This window comes from Platalea leucorodia (assembly GCF_965183815.1).
Source record: "Platalea leucorodia genome assembly, chromosome: 3".
Classification (NCBI taxonomy): Eukaryota; Metazoa; Chordata; class Aves; order Pelecaniformes; family Threskiornithidae; genus Platalea; species Platalea leucorodia.
In genome coordinates this window covers 102,017,468-102,035,765 of record NC_138825.1, presented here as the reverse complement: position 1 = coordinate 102,035,765, position 18,298 = coordinate 102,017,468, and positions in this window count along the sequence as shown.

The window sequence follows — 18,298 nt, the reverse complement described above, 5'->3', positions numbered from 1 at the left end:
TCTTTGGTTCCCCTTATAGTCAGTGAAGAGATACGAATATTAAGAGCCTTATGCAAAGGATAACCCATTCCATCCACTCTAATATAGATTTTTAAGACAGATGGGATAAATCACTGTGGGCTATATGCCTCCACTAAGGAAGGAGCTTAAGCAACTAATTCAGTATTATTAAACATCTAACTCGCATGCAGCTCAAGTCAGTGAGATGAGCCACACACTTGCCACCTTTGTATTTTAATTCCCTATCTGTAAAATGAGGGTGCTAATGCTTCCTTGTTCCTCACATCTATTTGAACTGTATGTAACTACTAATTTAGGCTGATTGATAGGTGTTTTGCCTGGTGTCTAGAATAACGACAACTGACTTTTTTTGAGCCTCTCTTATCGGCTTCATGCTACCACTGTTAACAATGAGGGGATGGAAGATGGAGCTTCCAGAGCAAATAAATTTTGAGCATCTACACACAACCTAAAAAACACACAGAGAAGAGGCATGAAGGGAAAAATAAGGCAGTGAATTTCCACAATTTTTCATTCTCTCAACCTTTTGAACTGCTGCCAACTTCAAATCTAAACTGGCATATTTCTTATTTTGCTGTTTTTAACAGGAGATAATTATAGCTCATTGTTCCACAGCTTACTGTGTAAAATGCTGAGCAGTACTTCTGTCTATTCTTCTTACCTCTGAGGAACTTTAACTACTTCTGATTCTTGTGTCCCAGATAACCACTATTTAGCAGTTAAAAATTCATTAAAAATGATGCCAAACATAGATGAAAATGCCAACAAAAACATGTCTGAAAAGACAGATGAATAACATGGCAGTGCCAATAGAAACAGGTTTTCTCACATTGTATTTTAAAACATATTTAATGAACATTTTATAAACTTTATGTATATTTGATGAAACAGACTTTCTACAAAGTAATTGTCCTAAGGATGGGAAATTTAAAAATGTGAATGATGATACTCAGAAGCAGCACCCAATGAGGACATTTTCTGCAAATATCCAGGTGTATTTCTTTCATGACCCAGAGTTCAAATTTCTCTACTGTTTTGCACACTATGGAAATACGTTTATACTATAAGGCACAATTAAAATGAAGATGGAAAAAGCATGTTTGAGTTGCACTCCTGCACTTTTCCACAATTAGGAAGGCAACAGTTCCCTCGGGTTTTCCTTCTTTGGCTGTGAAGGAAAATGGCCGGTTAGTATTTCCAAAACATTTCTGTGCTATTCCACAACATCAATTAGCTCAACAAAGGAAGTTCCTTCTCCCATTCTTTTAATCCAAACTCCAACTGAAAAACACATCATTAAGAAACATACTTTTAGAGGTTCCTCAATTTTTCTTTCTTCATTTGAAGCTTTCCACATTAAAAGGCTGTTCAGATCATCCCTTCTCTCAGCTTGAACTTTGCTAATGAGAAGGTTCTCAGCTTTTTTCCTTCTTTGTGGATGGGTAGGGAAAAACCAGTGCTTTTCTTGCTAGCAGAAAAACAGGGTGGATGAACAGGGCACCAGAATCTTAGATTAGGACAGAGATTCATCACTGACAGATAGCACAAAGGTCAAATAATTTCTTACTAGAAAATATCTAAAACAGCGAAGCACACTTGGAAGCACAAGTTGCAACCAGAATTCCTGGCCAGGTCACAGCAATAAAATCTATTTTCTTACATCTAAAACTAACTCTAAAATACTAAACAATTACTCGTAAGCTTTGTGTTTTGTAGCACTGGTTGAAGAAGCCTAAGAAGCTGGCAGAGTTAGGACTGGCAGACAGGCAGCAAGGCAGGATGATAACCTGCACAGGGTAAGAAAAGCATGCCTCTGTGTCAGCAGGCACACTTCACAGGCCAGATGTTTGTGGAAACACACATTCACTAGAGCCTGAAATAATTGTTCAGAGCACAAAGTAGGGCAGTTCCAGTAGAGATACGGGCTCAGTAGCCACCACCTCTGCTAGGGCACTGGCTGGCAGGAAGAGGATACAGATAACCAGCGATATGACTGTTATGAGGGGAACAATTTTTTATTTGCCAGACGCAGCAAATATCCCCATGAAAACTGTTGTTCATCCATTCCTAACAGTTTACGGCATTGTTTGCAATGTATTCCAATGAGAACCTGATGGTCATTCAGAGATACAAAACGAACCTCTTTGTTTGTTCATGTCATGCTATGGGCTGATAAAAAGAGACAAACATAAAGTTCTTGTTAAAGAATAAAAGAAAACCAGAATGTTTTCATCAACCCATCAGAGGCCTGACATTGTACCAAGGACCACTGACTAAATTCATATTTGTTTTATAGGAACATGTTTTGGTGAGAAGAACATCTGGACTTACATTGATTGGTCCTTGTTTATGTTAAGAAATTTTTATGTAATAGGAATGGCTAGGCACTGCATGGAGAAGCAAGCAGGGTATGATGCAAATCTTTAAGGAGATGGAAAATCACCCATATGGTAATTATTTACTATGGAGATGTTCAACAGCATGCAACTTCCACTAAAAGTGCCAGGAGTTGGGTTCATAAGTTCCCTGTACCTTCAGAACTTTTTCTCTTCCAGTGTCATGGAAATTGAAATTGTTTCTAAGTTTTCTTCTTAACTGCTGCAGAACTGGAGGGATAATGATCCAACTCCAAACTGCTGTGCTCACATGAACCAAAACAGAAAAAGAAAAAATCCGGTGAATGTGAAATGTCAAACAGAAGAGAAACAAATTCATACAAGTATATAAGATATAAAAAATGAGGCTAAAAATTATATCTGGCTATGTGGTCACCTTGATAACTTCAACAAAGAGCCTTTCCAGATTGGTTTTGAGCAAACCTAGTGCTTTTCTCTTATTAAATAACTTCAATGATTTGTAGTCCTGTTTGTATGCTATTTCCTCCTATTTTAATCTTCACAGGGTCAGTGAAATGTTAGCTCAGGGATACTTTCTGAAGCACAAGAGGCTTAGTCAACCTGTTCTGCATAAGCATCTGAAAATACATAGATGAACTGATTTACCAAAGGCAGTACAGTATCTAACTTGCCCATTCCTTCCTGTCCTGAGATAGTAAAGATTAGAGACATGAGACACATTTATTATGTTTTCCCTATGCTTAAACAATCATCATAAAAATGCAGTTCTGCTAAGTCTGTAGACTAAGAACCAAGGATACCCTGACTCCCTGTGCTTTGCCATCACAACAGGGCTTTGAGGTATGAGAGCAGATCAGGTAAGCAGTCAAATCCCACTGGGTTTTCCTCCTCCCATTTCTGAAGGACAGTCAGGTAGATGTGTAATGTGGGACTGAAATAAAAGGGATGGCTCCAAATTTGGTAAAGTGAGCCAGTCCTGTTCCTTTATTAGGGCCTGAAATATATAGAAATAGGATAGGTAGGTCTTCTTGATACTTCTGTATGGCATCTTCCATCCAAAAGAATTTTGGGGAAAGGTGAATGCTTTCACACGCTGCTGAGAGCCCGAAGCCCCACAGGTAGAGTTCTGGGGCTGTGATCTGAGACAGCCGTACGGACTAGCACACGTAGCCGGAGCTGCAGGAAGCGGTAGCAGAAGCAGGCTGCTCTTAACTAGGGCAAAGCTAGCTAATTATCAAAAAGATCTACCCTTGATTTAAAACAAGGCCTGTGACATCCTAAACAACCACAGTTTGCTGGGATGATGGCCAAGCCAGCGTTTCCAGTGCCACGTGGAAATCCGATGCGCTTCATGTGCCAATTAAAGAACATTCTTTGGGCCCCAGTATCCCAAGCTGTGCAGCCTTCAAGGTCTCCCAGCTCTACCTGGTTGGGCAAACTGCACCAGCAGCGTGTCCGATTCAAAATATGTGTCCTCATTCTCCTTGTGCCTGCTGTCCCTGACACCTGATCACCACCATGACCAACAAATTTGACCACTCAGAGGTGAATGAGACTGAGCAAAGGACTGACCTCCATCTGACAGTTTTAAAAGCTCTTGTTCGAGGAAGAATACACGTCAACATTAATTTGAGCTTCTCTGGAGTAGCTGAAAGGAGATCTGTCTTCCCATGGTGTCTATTCCAAAGCTGCAGAAAAAAACTGCAGACCCTGAACGCAGCTGAGACAGGCACATCTGCACCTCTGCCTGAATGCTACACTGAGCCCCTATTTTTACCCACTGTTAGAGCTAAGATGGCTGAATTACAAGGTCACGTATTTTGCTGAAGGCCATATCATGAGTCATTTGATTAAAACTCTGCCCTTCCTGGCTCTCAGTCCTTTGCTCTACTCATTAGTACACACAATGTAATGAAATGTTGGAATATCCCCAGAAGGGAGTCTTGCTTAGACCACTTCCTCTGTAGTTCACTACCACAGACCTCAATTCTTGGCTTGGGCAGCTTTCCAGCTGAGCTACATGATGCAAAATAACATTTTAAGTTAAATTTCAAGTGGGATAATGAGCAGCTACAGAACTCCAACATTGTTCTAAATTTAAACAAAACAGCAAGAGGAATTTTAGAGAGTATGCAAGAGAGTAAACAGAATAGAGGATAAGCAAATACATAGCGGACACTATTCGCCCTTCCTATTATCCATCTTGACAAGCGTTCTTTGATGCATTTAGTAACTTATGACCTCCCCTCTCTTGCCTTTTTTTTTTGATTTTTAGCAAAAACCCTTTACCCAACTCTCTAACCCAGGATAATTGAAAACTGAAAAGCTGGTAAAATTAACCAGCTGCGCTGACTGATGAGAAATCAGTGATAACATTAGATACTTTATTAAAGTTGCATTAAAACTCTTCTATTTAATAACACAGTTTAAGGAAGGGTTCATTTTATAAACTCATAGGGTGTTGGAATGAAAGATGTGATAGTTCCCATGTAACCTCATAAATTCTCCTGCTAGTCAGTCTCGAGTCTATGAGCTCTAATAAAATTCTCATGAGAACACAGTATCCGTCCATAAAAACTCCTGAACCCCCCATGGGAATCGGCTGGTTTAGAAGGGTTCAGAGGTTCAAGCCTGTGGTTTATTTATTAAAATTTTCTCAGTAAATATATCATGGTATAATAGATAACAACCACACTGTTCTGTGCTAGTAACATCCGTCTTCCATAAAATACATAAACAGTAAGCTTCAAAAATAGGAAGGAAGAAGAACCTTAAGTTACAGATAAATGTGGGTGCACTGAACCTTTTCTCAAAAAGAGGCTGAAATCATAAACAAGAGTGAGAATTTTCTTCCTTATTCTTCCCCCCCCTTCTTCCCCCTTCTCCCCTGTCATCAGAAGCAGCTAAAACGTTGCTCTATGCAAAGCTATAGAAGGAATTCAGGTCACCTGAGCTTTTCATAGACTGGGCTGAGGTTAGACACTTATAGTCCCAAAAGACTATGGTGACTTAGAGATAATATAGCTGTAGTATTAGAAGTGTGAATCTGATCAGGAACACCATGTCCATGCTGGAAATACAAGCATTTTGTATAGTCTGTGGTTGAAGGCTCTGAACCAATTTTACCTCCTCCTTCCATAAAGCCTCCGAACCAACCCGAAAAAAAAGTGCAAACTCCTTCTCTTGGAGCCAGTGAACAGCAGTAGGAATGTGACAGACAGCGGTAGCTTCTGTCAGGCTATAGTGGACCCAAGAGTTGCTCAGAAACTCTAGTGGTGAGTTTGTGTCAGACTGATTATTCTAACACAGGATCCACACAGTCATTTCCACCATAAAAGGCTCCTTAGGGAGGAAAAGTATCACTAAGATACAGATAGCTCTTTTTTTTGCCTGTTGGAAAGCAAAACCAGTTGGTCTAAATCCTGGGCCTCTGGTGGTGGTGTCCTGAAGAACACTTCTACCCTAAGAAAGAGTAAGTCTTTCATAGATGCTTTACGGCAGGTCACTTCAGGCCTTTAGAGGGAGGCTCTTGGGGTGGCAGGAACAGAGAGGTGACAAAGTCATCTTCCTCCCAGCACTACAGCCAGCTGCCAGCTTCCAGCTCTGAAAACGAGCAGGCAGACAGTCACAGCTCTCCTGGTCCAAAAGGCACTGCTTCATGCAGGTGTGCAGAGCATCGCAGCCCCAGCACGCTGCAGGGCCCAGGACTGCCAAAACCACCATTACTCTAAGGTTCTGGGGCTGAGCATGCCATAGGCAGTCTCCACTTTCTCTACTCAGCAACTCCCATATCCTCCGCTCTTCTCCTGGCACTTCTGTATTAAGAGAAAATAGGGGAGGAGGATGCTATGTGGGAAAGGTGGAATACCCTTGCATATTCCCCGCCTTGCCTCCCTGGGACACAAATGCTTTCATAGTCAGTTGCTCTGCGCTCCATATTTTATCCCATACTCATCTCCCCATCCCCTAACGCTGAAGCGGTGTTTGCTTATGAAGAGCAGAAGGCTGGAGAGCAAATGAGCCATGAGTCTCATCTCTCTGTAGTCCGTGTGCATGCAGATCCTGCTCAGAAAAATGGACTCTGTTCTGATTTCTGCCAACCATCTGCTGAAATGTAAATGTGTGTTACTTTTTATTCTCATTTTCAAACAACTCCAAGCAACTTCACAAGCTTCCTTCACTTACCATAACAACACCTTGAATATGTTCAGAAAATTTGCTTAGTTTGGATAATAAAGTTCTGGCTTTGTATTTCAAAGCAGTGTACTTCAAATCCTGCTGGGACTGCATTTTTATTAAAAATTCTCTGTATCTTTCCTTTCTCTTCATGTGAGCTCAGCACATGTACAGTATTTGAATGCCGGGATTAGAAAGAAAATTAACAGAAATATTCAAACAACCTTTTTTTTTTTCCTGGAAGAAGCCATACTTACTCTGTCTGTGTGTGTGCATGCTCATGGATGTGACAGAGCTGGCTTCCTTCACACTGACACACCCAATAAATGTTTAAACAGAAATGTGTATGTAAAATTCAACTGTTCAACATGTGAAGTAACCATTAAAAATCTTTCTTAATTTCTTAATGGAATGAAGAGTTTGATCCTACAAATAGTGTACACCATTATTTACTGCTAACCAGCTATAGCTGTGCACATACAGGAAGTTTGCAGGCACATACCTTTACACACCTATACATCTTTTCTCTGCAACAGAGCTGGCATTTGCATTTGCCAAATGATTTACACCATACAGATAAAAGAAAGCAAGGGAACAGAGCATTCACTGACTTTTGCAAAGTCGAAACTAGATCTGAATTCCATTTTAGCCCACCCAAAATCCTAAGGATTTCCTTTAGGGAAAGCTTCTGCTTGCATTTTAGCTCCAGCAATAACAGTGACCTGTAATTTACATAGCACATCTTTTGAAAAAAATCCCAAACTTACAAAGATTTACAGGGGTCATTTCAGCCAACAGTGAACTGCAGAGATGCGGGGAAATAAGTCTGTGACGTAAAGAGATAGGCCACAGAAGCAAAAGACAAAAGACCAAGAATACCGTATTCCCTTGAAAAATGTAGAGGATAATAGGTAGACGCACTATAAATTATAACACTGGATTATCCTCCAGCTTGTAAAAAATGTCAGGAGACCTTAAATACCTACAGATGGTCAGTGCCTCCATTTTCAATTACCTCTGACAGATGGCCCTTCCCTATGGCCCAGCACTGATATGCCAAGAACAGCGATTAGAGATTGACTCAGAGGCAAGAGCGGTGCCATACTTTGCAGCTGTATTTATAGTCAGATTCAGAGTTTTCCTTGCATGTCTATCTGCAATTCAAAAACACCCCCTGAAGACATATTGAAACAATAGCAGTCACATAGCTCTATCCCCCTGCCCTGATTTACCACCATAAATCATGCTGTATTGAGAGAAAAGGCTATTCATCAGTTACATTAAAACCCCAGAACTTATCTGTATCCTTTCTAGAAACTAACAACAGCTCTGCGTACGCTTAATGCATTAAATTATCAATGCAACTCTCTTCCATTCCCCAAAGCTGAGGATTCTGTTATAGATCAAATCATCAGTTAAACTATTGGCCAGTAATCACAAAACCCGAGCCAACTGCTGACAAACCAAATGCGTAACTGGCATTTATACTAAATTAATCATGTAACACGTGGCATTTGTTAGCGCTTTACCACATCGTACACAGTCTGGTTATTTCCTGACTCCAGTTCCAGTTTCAATCACGGCTCTTCATTTTATGTAAAACATCCAAAAAAATAAAATGATCCAAATGTCTTTATCACCTCAGAAAATGTAAACTGTGGGAGTGTGAAATGTAAATTCTTCACCATCCAGTAAAGCACCAGGCCCAGATGGCCTCTCTGCAGTTTTTCCAATGATCTCATTTGCTGCTTCCATGTCATTTATGATCCCTTTATCGAGAATCATAATAGGTGTTCAAAAGGCATTTAGTAAGGCAACCGTTAATTTTATTTTTGGATTTTGGAGCCTGAAGAGAATCTGGAAATAGGTTTGCTTGCTCACTTATCATTACCTTCAACCGTGTGGGATGCATCCAGAACATCACAGCTCTCTGGTTGGAGCAGTATCAGCCACACGGCTGCAGGCAGCTGCTTGGCCGTGCCCCTTGCTTTCCCCGCTCCCGCGGCCCACATGCCTCCCACGGATGGCTCTCCCTCACTATGGACCTGGCGGGGGATGCACAGCCCCCCCCTTGACAAATGGCATGGATAATGTCACCTGCGAAGACAGAGATGTGTCCAAAGTGTGTATGTGTGTGCGTCTGTGGATCAAATACACCAAACTGCCTGGTCAGCATTTGCCCAAACTGATCACGTTACAGAAGATGACCATCAGCCAGATTAAACAGTTACTGGGGAATTACAGAGAAACTTGACACAAAGCAGGAGTCAGACTGAAGAGAAGTATAAAAGACACGTGAAAGCTCTTAACAGGAGGGAGAGACCCTGGAGGGGAAACAGCTTTCTCAGTGGTTCAGCCAACCACTTGTAGGGAGCTGCAGGGGTCTGCATAAAGGTAGAGGACCCGCATCTCCCGCAGGAGGCATGTGTAAACAGGGAGACCTGCAATCTTTGGGAAGGGGGGGGTGTGTTTTTGTAACCCATACTGTCCAAGAGTGAGGGGGTGCATACAACGCTGTGCGTGCCTGTGTCCGTGTGTTTCTGTGCGCGTGTACGTGTACACTAAGAAGGCTTTGGGATTAGTTACAGGAGACTGTTTTGAAATTTCTAGTATGCTTTGCCTATTATATTACTGATCTTGCAGGCATAGCTCACTGATTGCTGGTTAATTACATACTGTCAATAAAGCAATAAGCTGCTTTCATCCGTATTTATTTTAAACTCTGTGGACTCAGCAGTTTTTCCCTGCAACGTCTAACAAGTTGCTGAAGCAAGCAGAGATCTCTGTAGCACAAGGATTTTATGTTTTCTTCCAGAGCATTGACACCGAATAAATTCATGTAAAGAATAAATCCATGTTTAGTGAATCACATCTAAATACAGGTGAGATCCCTTAAGCGCATGCAATATTTGTCTCAAAATAATTATTTTGAAGTAAGACATTACACATATGGTTATTTCAGACCTGTTTCCCAGGAGTTTATATGCAGGTGTTACAGGGTTAGCATTTGTAATTAAACTTCAATTTGGTGATCAGCACTCACTGTTTGCACCATATTTTCTCTTTGAGTTGTCTGTGAAAAGAACAAACTGGGCTGGATTTGGATCTCAGTTACCACAATCTGACAGAGAAGAGCCTTACCTAAGCCCCAGTAAAGAATCAAAACCATAACTGTACAAGTGGTTTTTGCATGTTGCAGAGTTTCGTTAATCCTATAGATTTCTGGCTTTTTTTGTAACATCAGCTCAGAATTCCCTTTTTCTGTAAGACAGACAAATCTTTTCAATTTTACCCATTTAATTGGCCTGGCCAATTCTCCCTCCGTCCATAGCTGTAATAACATACTCCAGTATTCCCAAAAGCACGTTTTGCTGTGCATGCTTGGATACACTAGTCAGTGCTAATTTGCTATAACCCTGCTGTCCTGACTTTCCCAGACCGCACTGATACAAACGTAGGCAGTTTGGTCCAAAGTGTGGACTTTGCGATAGCCTCACAGCCCTGAACATTGCCCAGCACTGATGTGCTACCAGTGATGGCAAACTCTCCGCACATCCTCGCAGTTCGGATAGGGCAAAAGCAGGCAATCAATCCGGAAGGCTCTAATGCTTACCAAACAATGAACCTTGAACAACTTGGTAAAGGAAACAAACAAACAAACAAATCTATTTCTGGGCTGAGATTGTAGCTGGGTATCCCAGCCAAAGACAATTGTATTTCACAAAATTGCAAACCTCACATGAGGGTTTATAGTGGAAAAACACTGACAGGCCATTGTCTGCGGCATTGTATTCACAATGCTGTAATTACAGATTTAGCATAACGGGTGTAACTCTGCGGTCAGAAAGATGGCAAGAATATGACATTTTTCCATGGAATACTTCTTCCTTCATAGATGTTTGGCTTGAAATCTGGTATTTAAGTTGCAGTGTTGTTGGCATTATTTTTCTCGCATTTTTGGGGGCTGATCTATAAGTGCTTTAACTTGGCTTCTCCTTTTAGGTGTACAAATAAAAATTACCTCATTTTTTCCAAGCTTGATTAATTGCACGCAAAAGTAGATGTGTAAACACTTTCTATCATTTGATGTTTATAAACCTCCCTTTGCACCCACAGTGGTACTCCTTCGGGTATTATCAGCCACAAAAAATGAAGATAGCTTTTTCCTCGTTTTTCAGATTAGGTCACTGCTGTTAATAGGCGAGATCCCTGAGGTCTCACTGAGCAGTGCTCCTCCAGGCTGGCTTGGCAGGAGACATATCCTAACCCACGCCGCCTGATGACAACCACCATGAGATACCAGTCTTACACCCACTGGGGGCTCCTTTACCACATGGTTGTGGAAGGTTTCTGGCTCATCTGCACTGGAGAAGCAGCAAAAAAACCCTCAGCAGAGACCGAAGATCTGGCTCCATAATCAACCAAGCATGAAATATAGTACTGTCTAATATACCCTTGTGTATCTAAGTGTGGGATGAGCTTTGGCAGGGGAAGGAAAACAACATCTGAACTGTTAAAAATGTTACTTCTGATAGGTCTAAAAGATGGATTGGTAATCATTACTGGAGGCTGCTGAGTATTGGGTGGTCCTCCTTACTGGATGTCCCAATTCTAATGAGCTCGGAAGAGGAAACAAGGTCAGAATCTCACTGGGAAAGTGCTGGAACATGAACATTGCTTTGAGGGCCCAAGCCTGTACGCCACTTTTTCTCAGTAGTTCTTGTGTAAGCAATACTCCTGATGTTAATGTGATTATCTAAAGGCAGAAAGAATAGTCATACAAATAAGGGTTGGGATTCATGCCTAGTAATCTCTCTAATCTGGCATTCTCTCTCCTTCAGCTGCACTAGATGTTTTCCAGCAGAAGACTCTGAAATAATATCTCCAAAATACACCGATATCCTGGGGGAAAATTTTACCATAGCTTATGAAATCTTTCCTGGGACATGAGTATTCATCAAGTTCTGTGCAGATCGAGCAGCAGGATCCCAGAGGAAAAGTGCAACATCAGGAGGGCTATAGTTTAGTCTAAGGGTCTCTTTCTGAGTGTTAATACTATGTGGATTGTCCTCCTTCCTGGAGGTATTTAAAAGAAGGGTAGACGTGGTGCTCGAGGACATGGTTTAGTGGTGGACTTGGCAGTGCTAGGTTAACGGTTGGACTCGATGATCTTAAAGGTCTTTTCCAACCTTAATGATTCTATGATTCTATAAAACTGCATGTTTCCTCAACAGTGTACAACGCAGTGTTAGTGATCTAAGCATCAGGTTTCACTGAGGTAAGAGAACCTTGAGATATCACCTTCAAAAAATAAAACACAAACTCCTACCAACATCATATTTGTCCTCACATACCTGTGGACACAAAACCAGGGCCCTGAAAAGAACACGAGGGATGCCCTGGTGGGTCAGACCAACATCCAGCTATGCCCAGTATTCTTTTTCCAATAACAAGAGATGCTGTTTAAAGAGACCATGCAAGCTGGGCATATACATTTCCTTTGTTCTCCTCCAGCATCCACAATCATTGTATTAGGGATCATAGCGAGCACATCCATACTCATTCCTTTTAGTATCTCTTTACGAACCCGTAGCTCATTTAATCATTTAGTCTCCCTTCCAGTCTCCTGACCTGTCTGCTTCCAAAACCTCTGCTGGCAGCAAATTCCATGAGTTCACTATACCTGTTACATAAAAAAAGTATTCCCTTTTATCTTTTCTAAACCAATATCCTATCCATTTCAATGAGTGCCCCCTAGTTCTAGTACTGCAGGATTTGGAGAACAACAATCTGCATTCACTCATACCCACTGCCTTGATTTTATAAATCCTGATTATATCCACTCTCTACAAATTGAAGCTCATGCTGTGGATAGCCTCACTCCCTTCTATTTGCCCCCTGAGAGTATGGCATGTGGGTTTGAGTGCGACTGTCCCTCCGCCTTTCACTCCCCTCTTCGATACGTGAGCAAGGATCGGCTCTGTTAACACTGCAGTTCCAGAACAGAAATGTCAACAGCGAGCCAAATTTTATGATGATTTATCATCATGGCTTGGCACAGAGTTCACTGAATGCCAGAGGTGGTTCAAGGAAGGGACTGAGAATGGGGAAGCCAGCGGCTGAAATAAGTTATTGCAAAATCACAGCTTGAGCCACTCTATGCACCCCATAAAAACTAGGATCTCACAGACGTCTTCCTTCTGGGACGGATGTTGTATTTTACTTTCCTTTCTTTTTTGGTGTGAGAATGATCCCAAGGACGCTTATGATTTGGATACTCCTGTCCATAACCTTGCCCATACTGGACCTGAACGAAGGTTCAGCCAGCTCATGCTCCTGTCTCAGTTAATGGCCACAGGTAGGAGAGAAAAAGCAGGAACAGTGGGCATGAACAGATGTCTAGGAAAGAGGCATGCATATACAAACTTTCCTCCTAAAACTTTCCTAGCTTCAAACTATTTTTCAAGCCAGGGAATTGCCTTGAGACATATACAGGTTTGAGGTATGCCTCGGTGTATCTGCTAGAATTTGGAGAGGGCAAGGGATCCTGTGCCTCTGTCCTTCAGTGAGCTGTTGTCTGGAAAACTCTTTGTCTCTCAGTGTGTGCAGCTGAAAACAGACCCCTCTGTACCAAGCACATAGTGGTGAGAGGTATCAGAGATCTGATGTCTACCATAGGATGACAAATATTAGGGAAAGGGTCTGAAAATATACACACACACAAAAATCCTTCCTCCGTCCCAAAAAACTTTCATCTTCATGAGTTGTTTTCAGTCAGCTGAAAACATCACAGAATGACAAACATGCCACTTCAAATGTCTCTGAAATCCCTCGGGGCTTCACTCTGACTTCCTGAACCGCTTTAAAACCCACATACTTACTAAGAAAGATGGGAAATTTGGGACATCTCGGAAGCAGAGCACAGCTAGTGGTCCTAATCAGGATTTATTTAGACCAAGGATTCCTGAGACACTGAAGAAAAAAAACTCCATTTCTTCAGGAGATGGAGTCTATCAGCTTTTAAGAACTCAGCTAGGAAAACCAAATCGCTATGCCGATCAGAACCCAAGGCAGTTTAATCACTTGCTCTTAACATCCGCTACAGCCCTTTGATCGTGCCCAGTGAGCAGAAACAGTTTTACATATCAAATCTCTCTCCCAAATCACTGCATATCACAATCACATTCTCGCATTTTGTTCCCATTAATCTCTCCAATATGAAATGTAGCTAGAACCTAATTTCGCTGGAGACCTCACACTAGAATCGTGGATATTGTCAGCTCCCAGGGCCCACAGGTAGGTTTCTGTGGGCATGTACCTTATTTCTGCTAGCTTCCAGAAATACTAGTTTGTTGGATTCAGCATCTGGGTAGATTCCTGAGATACCACTGACCAACCATAATTCTGAGTTGTGTTTCACTGAATTTACCAAGAATTTCAGTCAGTGCCATACCATAGTGCTTTCTCACAGGCAAAGTTCCCTGAAAAGTCAGAGAAAATGCACAGCTTCAGGTTGCCTCACTCTTTCTTGCTGATGCCTACAGAGGCTCTCCCCAGTCTGCCACCCAGTGATGCAGTCCCAGCTCTTCCTTTGTACCCTGATGCTTGTTAGACCCTCCTGACTTCACTGAAACAAATGACTGACTGAACTAATTCAGCAGAAAGCTATGCATTTTTCTGCCTGGCTGTGTTTCTGCTGGGCTACTGAGTCGACTCAGCCATTGAGGACTGGGAGAGAAGGAGCAAAACTCATCAATTACTGCACAAAATAAGGGACTGGAAAGCAGAACTGGAAATGAAGAGGCCCTTTTGGCAGCAGTGAGCTGTTAAATTTGAGCATCATCTCTGTGAAATCACTGCCCAAGAACCCATCTCTTTTTCCTTTGCAGGCTTTAGTCCATGTTTATACACGTTTAGTTCATAAGACGAGGCCTTAGTTTGCGTGGCTGTTTATTAATGTATATGTTCTGCCAGATTACTTCATGGTTGTTATAAAGAGCAGTATCTCTGCTTTTTACCACTGGATTGAATTGCCAGGGGTGATTCTGGATCTTAAGCTTTCATACTAAATTTTCAAGGAACTGACCCCTCAGGACTGAAGGGCAAAGACCCATAAAGGCAGCCCAGTGAGGCTGTAGGTCAGGCTCCTCAGCCTTTTAAAACAACCTTCTATTTCTTTATCACCACTGTCCTTCTCACTGCTTATATACATACGGGTGTGTATATATGAAAGCTTACAGAATTTATTTCTAACACTCTCTTTTTGGTACCGGAACATGATAACTGACTTCTTCCTTATTTCACTACAGATTATTGAAACTGAAGCCTCTGAATCTGCATTTTAAAAACTGTATTTTGCTCCTCTTCCTTTTTCATAGTCCCACCTGATGAAGAGGACAATCTTTTGCACAAAAATCTTCCAGAATTACAGCTGACTCAGGGTGCTTAGCTGCTTCTTTTTCCTCCACTCAGGACCTTTTCTTCTGTCTTGGGTATTTCAGAGGCACTCTTCCATTCTACAGATATCTTCTGGTGTCACATTATGTTCTGGGATAGCAGTTAGCATTAAATCTTACTTGGAGCTTTCAACTATGAGTAGCCTTTAGCATTAATACAGGAAGACCAACAGAAACCACAACAGCTTACAGCAGGAGACAGGTCTTTCATGGGCATAGTGAGCATGAAATGATAGAGTTTGATTCTTGGAGAAGTAAGGAGCGGGGTCAGCAGAACTGCTACCTTGGACTTCTGGAGGGCAGACTTTGGCCTGTTCAGGAGCCTGGTTGACAGAGTCCCTTTGGACTGAAGGGCAAAGGAGTCCAGGAAGGCTGGGCATTCTTCAGGAAGGAAATCTTAAAGGCATAGGAGCAGGCCGTCCCCATGTGCCGAAAGATGAGCTAGTGTGGGAGAAGACCGGCCTGACTGAACAGAGAGCTTTGGCTGGAACTCAGGAATAAAAGGAGAGTTTATGACCTTTGGAAGAAAGGGCAGGCAACTCAGGAGGACTACAAGGATGCCGTGAGGTTATGCAGGGAGAGCATTAGAAGGGCCAAAGCCCAGCTAGAACTTAATCTGGCTACTGCCATAAAAGACAATAAAAATGTTTCTACAAATACATTAGCAACAAAAGGAGGGCTAAGGAGAATCTCCATCCTTTATTGGATGTTGGAGGGAACACAGTGACAGAGGACAAGGAAAAGGCTGAGGTACTTAATGCCTTCTTTACCTCAGTCTTTAATAGTCAGACCAGTTGTTCTCAGGGTACCCAGCCCCCTGAGCTGGAAGACAGGGATGGGGAGCAGAATGAAGCCCCCATAATCCAAGGGGAAATGGTTAGCGACCTGCTACACCATCTAGACAGACACAAGTCTATGGGGCCAGATGGGATCCAGCCAAGGGTACTGAGGGAGCTGGTGGAAGTGCTCACCAAGCTGCTTTCCATCATCTGTCAGCAGTCCTGGCTAACTGGGGAGGTCCCAGTTGACTGGAGGTTAGCAAATGTGACGCCCATCTACAAGAATGGCTGGAAGGAGGATCCAGGAAACTACAGGCCTGTCAGCCTGACCTTGGTGCTGGGGAAGGTTATGGAGCAGATCATCCTGAGTGCCATCATGTCGCACGTACAGGACAACCAGGTGATCGTGCCCAGTCAGCATGGGTTTATGAAAGGCAGGTCCTGCTTGACTCACCTGGTCTTCTGTGACAAGGTGACCCGCTTAGTGGATGAGGGAAAGGCTGTGGATGTTGTCTACCTGGACTTTAGTAAAGCCTTTGACACTGTCTCCCACAGCATTCTCCTGGAAAAGCTGGCTGCTCACGGCTTGGATGAGTGCACTCTGCGCTGGGTAAAAATCTGGCTGGATGGGCACGCCCAAAGAGTTGTGGTAAATGGAATTAAATCCAGTTGGCGGCCGGTCACGAGTGGTGTTCCCCAGGGCTCAGTGTTGGGGTCAGTCCTCTTTAATATCTTCATCAGTGATCTGGACGAGGGGATCGAGTGCACCCTCAGTAGGTTTGCAGATGACACCAAGTTGGCCAGGAGTGTTGATCTGCTGGAGGGTAGGAAGGCCCTACAGAGGGACCTGGACAGGCTGGATCGATGGGCCAAAGCCAGCTGTATGAGGCTCAACAAGGCTCAGTGCTGGGTCCTGCACTTGGGTCACAACAACCCCAGGCAATGCTACAGGCTGGGGGAGGAGTGGCTGGAGAGCTGCCTGGCAGAAAAGGACCTGGGGGTGTTGGCTGACAGCTGCCTGAACATGAGCCAGCAGTGTGCCCGGGTGGCAAAGAGGGCTAAAGGCATCCTGGCCTGTATCAGGAATAGTGTGGCCAGCAGGACCAGGGAGGTGATAGTGCCCCTGGACTCAGCACTGGTGAGGCTGCACCTCGAGTACTGTGTTCAGTTTTGGGCCCCTCACTCCAAGAAGGACGTTGAGGTGCTGGAGCGTGTCCAGAGAAGGGCAACAAAGCTGGTGAAGGGTCTAGAGCACAAGTCTTATGAGCAGCTGAGGGAGCTGGGGTTGTTTAGCCTGGAGAAGAGGAGGCTGAGGGGAGACCTTATTGCTCTCTACAACTACCTGAAAGGAGGTTGTAGCGAGGTGGGGGTTGTCCTCTTCTCCCAAGTAACAAGCGATAGGAAGAGGAGGAAATGGCCTCAAGCTGCGCCAGGGGCAGGTTTAGGTTGGATATTAAGAAAAACTTCTTCACTGAAAGGGTAGTCAGGCACTGCAACAGGCTGCCCAGGGAAGCTGTTAAGTCCCCATCCCTGGAGGTATTTAAAAGACAGGTAGATGCGGCACTTAGGGACATGGTTTAGTGGTGGACTTGGCAGTGCTAGGTTAACAGTTGGACTCGATGCTCTTAAGGGTCTTTTCCAACCTTAACGATTCTATGATTCATGTGATGCATCCTGCCAACACCCTCTCTAACGGGTAGCCTGAGCAAAAATGTTCAAGGGGAGGGAGATGGGCTGCATTACACAAGCCCCTTAGAGGCTTCTTGTTTTATACAGAACACTAGCAAAGCAAGGCGCAAGCTCAGCCTTTCTCTGGAGAGAGTGCATACATTCAGACATGAACGTAGGTGGGCCTAACAAAAGGTCAACATGGGTGGAACTTTCTGGGGACTGGTGTGTACAATTTTAGGAAGCCTCCACTCAACATTTTTAACCCTTTTTCTCTTCAGGTCACATTTTCACAAAGATGAAAAAATATATCCCTGAAACTAAAGCAATTTACTTGCCAAATTTGAAAGCTGTTTTTCCAAACTAGAGACATGCTAGAGGCCGTTCAGTGAAATGGTTATGTTTATAATGGACAAAAACGTGTATTCTCCCCTAAATTCATCCTTGTAGTTGGCTCAATTCTTGTAAATGGGACTTTCCAAAAACAAAGCAAAGGAATCATAATACAAAACAAAACAACCAAAACAAGCTAAAATAAAACAGCTGGAAGCAGACACCCAACAGGGGGAATTTCAGCTCAGACTGGCAGTTATGAACAACTGAAAATGCAAATAGAAAGCGCTTTGCAACATTAACACTAGCTTTGCTGCTAGCTCTGTTGTACCTCATTGTTAGGACTGAGGGGTTTGATTTATCATGCTACCAACAAACTAATTCAATGAATTCTCCTCCCATTAAAACCCTCCCACAGGAGACTACCTGTGCTGTAAAATACAGTAACCATTTCACATCAGACAATAGTTTAAGTAACAGCTTAGGGAAAACAATACCAAATACTTTT